Source organism: Octodon degus, unplaced genomic scaffold (genome assembly GCF_000260255.1).
Source record: "Octodon degus isolate 3935 unplaced genomic scaffold, OctDeg1.0 scaffold00023, whole genome shotgun sequence".
Lineage (NCBI taxonomy): Eukaryota > Metazoa > Chordata > Mammalia > Rodentia > Octodontidae > Octodon > Octodon degus.
In genome coordinates, this window is record NW_004524599.1 from 20,343,951 (window position 1) to 20,348,407 (window position 4,457).

The following is a 4,457-nucleotide window of genomic DNA, read 5'->3' on the forward strand; positions in this document are numbered from 1 at the left end:
CGCTGCACTGGAGACGCCCGGCAGGTGCTCACCGGCCCCTTACACTTCTTTGGATACTTACGTAACTTGCCAACATTTTCTACTGATGTCCTGTCGCCTGTGGCTGTCATATCTAGCTGTAGCCCCAGAGCTAATTTCAGTGCCTGGTGGGGTAGGTACTCAATGTCGCCCTTATTGGGCAACAACTAAACACTGCTTCACTGCAAATGTTTTCTCAGTTGTACTGCTGTGGCTGAAATTGGTGTAATCCTGGTCCTAATGAATTCAGCTAATTAGCATTCAGAAAGTCACATCAGTGAAGTAGCGATGTAGGCCTGGGCCTAGTAACCTGCTCTTAGAGCCTGGGTTAGCTACAGTTTCTTGCATCAATGAAATATGGATATATGTGTAAAAGGAACTTTGCTATTCTTTTTTGGTACCGGGGACTGAATTCAGGACTTTGCTCTTGCGAGGCAGGCACTTACGCAGCCCAGCTAACTCCATGGTAGGACGATTTTTTTAAAAATGTAACAGCCTGTTTTGTTTTTTCAACAGTGATATGTCCTATATGTTGCTATAGTTTTATATATTCTCTTGCCTAGATATGTGTGTAAGAGTGCTGATAAATTGAAGTGTTAGGCCAGCCAGATAGCTCAGCGGATTAAAGCACCTGCTTAGGCAGAGCACAAACAGGACCGGGGTTCGATCCCCAGCGTGTTGTGCCGGGCCCATCCCCAGGGCGCACTGAGATGGCACCTGAGACTGGGTGTAGTGGCCCTCACTGGTAATCTCAGCACTTGGGAGGCCAAAAACAGGAGGATCACTACAAATCTGATCTACATAGTGAGACCCTGTACAAGATATATTTTTTTAAAAAGAGGGAAAAAAATCAGAATGCTACTTTTTAAAAATATTTCTGTAATTTTTGAGATATATATACTTTCTATGTTAATATGAGCTTATGTACAAGGCTTAAAAGGAAAAAACATTAGAAACATTTCCATGTCCCCCAGTGTATGACTTGTTTTATATGGAAGTTTTATAGAAAAACTCAATGAAGTTTTGTCAAATGACACTCACACCCTGGGCCTGCCATGCAGGCTCTGGTGGCCCTGCCCCCGGGGCACGATGAGCTGGCAATTGAGACTGGGCATGGTGGCGCGCGCCTGTAATCCCAGCTCTTGGGAGGCTACATACAGGCAGATCACTACAGGTCTGATCTAGCAGTGAGACCCTGAACACCCTGTAGACCCTAACCAAAAAAAAAAAAAAAAAAAAAAAAAAGGACACATACACAAAAAACTAAAGTACACTAAACTAAATAAAGCAATACCAACCCGGCCAGGGCGTGGTGCAGGGGGCAGAGCCAGTGCTTAGCATGCGTGAGCCTGGGTTTCATTCCCAGTGCAAGGGGGAGGGGAAAGAGGGGGAGTGGTGGGGAGAAGGTAGATGTTACCCTGCTGGTTAACGGGAAAACAAGTTACATTCAAAACAAAAACATTCTGAATGGGATTGAAAACCGGAAGTGCCACAGACATTTGATTTGAGAGAAATGAGTGCAGACTGTGGGACTCACGAGTCTCCGTAGGCCTAGGGTGTAGTCAGTGGTAGAGCACTCAGCTAACGTGTGCCAGGCTCTGGGCTTGATTCCTGCCACAAGAAGTGAACTAATCCAGGACCCTCGCCAGGCTGTGGTCCTGCTAGCCTTTCCTCGGTGAAGCGAGCCTCTGAGTTGGCATGCTCTCCCAGGAGGAGCCGGAGCTGCCGGCTCAGCTGACCCCACCCTTTCAGCACAGCCTCAGTTCTCTTTTTCCCTTCTTTTGTTGTGGGGTTGGGGACTGAACCCACTCTACCACTGAGCCCCAGACCCAGTGTCATGCTTTGGTTCTAATGCAAGGAAGCTATGACTCAATCCCTAATGGCTTGAGGACTCTTCTTAATTTTGAAAATTTTCAGTTATGTTTACAGTAGGTGCTATGTATTGTCTGGTCCTATAGCTGCAGACTCAACCTACCCCAGATTGAAAATATTCCTTAAAGACAAATTTTACCTATACTGAACCTTGTCATCATCCCCTAAACAATTTACCCAGTGTTTCTATTGAATTAGGTATTATCAGTAATCTAGAGAAGTTTGGGGTGGGCTGCACCTAGGAGACACTAGGCGATTTGATGCGAGGAGTCACACTTCTGCGGGTGTCTGGCATCAGCCTCACCATCATTGAGGACAGCATCCAGGGTCCTCCTGCAGGGACAGAGGTCACCAGGGCCTGGGGACCTGAAACTCTCAGCATGTTCCTCCCCCTGGCATTGGCACCTTCCCGAGGCAGCTTGCAGAGCGCCAAGGTTTTAGCTTCTGCTTGGTTTCCAAAGCTCAGTGCGGCCTCTCACCAGCCAGGACACCACTGCTCTGACCAAAGCTCCCTGACCTCTCAGGACACCTGGGAATCCCTGCCCCTAGGGCTCAGGGTCGGGCTCCCCCAAGCTGAGCGCCCTCACTCCCTTCCCATGACGTGACTGTGGGTGTGTACGTCCTGGGCTTGAAGGGAGCGGTTTTGCCCTTATTGCAATTTGGCCCTTATGCTGTCTCTTGGGAGACAGCATGCAGGATAATCCTAACAGCAGCTCTGCTTTTCTCCTAATTGGCATTAATTGTATCACCAAAGGAAGAAAAAGAACAGGTGGCTCTGTGGCTTAGCTGGCTAAAGCGCCTGTCTCGTAAACAGGAGATCCTGGGTTCAAGTCCCAGCAGGGCCTCTGTGTGTAAAAGGTACATTTTTTGATTTGAAATCGTCTTTACTCACATCAAATAGCCCAATCTTATTCTATCTTCATTTTTGGAGGACCTACTCCATGGTCACACTGGGACTGAGCCTAGTGCTCAGGATCTATCATGTATTTGGAACTTCTGAAATAAAATCAGAAATCTATTAATTAAAACCTATCAAAAATACACTCCAAGGGCTGGCAGGACAGCTCTGCAGACTAAGCGCCTGCTCAGGCAAGCTCAGGCAGGGACCGAGGTTGGATCCCTGGTACCACAGGCCTCACCATCCCTGCCCCCTGCGCACTGAGCCGGTGACTGAAGCAGGGCGTAGTAGTGCATGCCTGTAATCCCAGCACGGGGAGGCTGAAAACAGGAGGGTCACTAGCGGGCTGGCTCCAGGACAGAAGGATTATGACAGCAGGATCCGGTGGAGCCCGGGCTGCATAGTGAGACCCTGTACCAAATGCATAAAAATCAATCAATCAATCAATCAATCAATCAGACTTTTAAAAATACACTCCACAGACTTTACAAAGTGCAAACAGTCCTAAATTGCACGTGTGTGAGAAGTGGTGGGAACTCACTGCCGCCACTGCGCTGCATGCCCTCAGTACCTTGTTGCGCTGACCTACTTACACAGAAGCATAACGTGCAGTTTAGAGGTGAAGAAACTCGGATGGGAGAGGAGTAACTGGCCAAAACTTTACAGCCAAAAAGTAAATGATGAGGCTAGGGTGTAAGCCTGGCATTTCTCATGATCTCAGATATCAACTCATACCATTTATTTATTTTTTGTTTGTTTGAGACAGGATCTCCTTATATCAGCCAGGCTGGTCTTGAACTTGTGTAGCCCAGGCTAAGCTTGAACTCACAGTGATCCTTTGTTTCAGCCTCCAGATGCTGAGATTTAGGTGTGCGCCATCATGCCTGGCAATAAGCTTACATTTCTTGGTATGAAATCCCTGAGCTCAGCTCAGGAAACTCTGTGCCCTGCACAAACCCCTTTGAAAGCCGGTCTCAAGCAGTGTAGCACATCCCCATGTCTATTTTAGGCGACGCATTAGCTTTCCCTTTGCTGTGACGTAGCACCTCAGCCTCACAACGCAAAGGAGAAAACCTCACTTAGCTCATGTGTGGGTGCGTGCAGTCCACGGCTGGCTTCTTCAAGACAGAAAGATTGTGAGAGCATGGTGCAGAAGAGCTTTGTAACCCACACAGCCAGAAAGCAGATGGAGGAGACGATTCCGGGGAGGGACGGCCCCAGGCGCGGGCCCAGGGGTGCCCTCCTCCAGCCAGGCTCCACCTCCCACACCACACCGCGCATCAGCCACCAGTGGTCAGCCCGCTGGCGAGCAGTGTGTTCCTGATCCAGTCACCTTCCACAGCCCCACCTAGCACATGAGAATTTAGGACGACATTCTAAATATAAATGGAAAAATGAAAATAAATATAAACCCTAACTTTCCATATCTAGCCTGCCAAAGGCTCCTGCCCATTTCATATAAAATGGTTTAGTCCATGTAGCATGGCTGGAAAGTCCAAGTTCAAAGTCTCTTCTGAGACTAGAAGCAAACTTTTAGCTGCAAGCTCCTGTAAAATGAAAAAAGAAAAGTTGAACATTTCCAGCATACAATGGCACAGGATAAACGTTTTCATTCAAAAGAAAGGAATAGGTAGCTAGAAAAGAATTAGACCAAAGAAAAATTGAAACC

At 47.8% G+C, this 4,457-nt stretch overlaps 1 non-coding gene across 1 annotated transcript; it reads left to right on the forward strand.

Annotated features, from left to right (window-relative positions):
• The first annotated feature begins 2,661 nt into the window (after positions 1-2,661).
• On the forward strand, positions 2,662-2,735 carry Trnat-cgu. Its single transcript has one exon. It is a non-coding gene; the product is annotated as a tRNA-Thr (tRNA).
• The last annotated feature ends 1,722 nt before the right edge of the window (positions 2,736-4,457 follow it).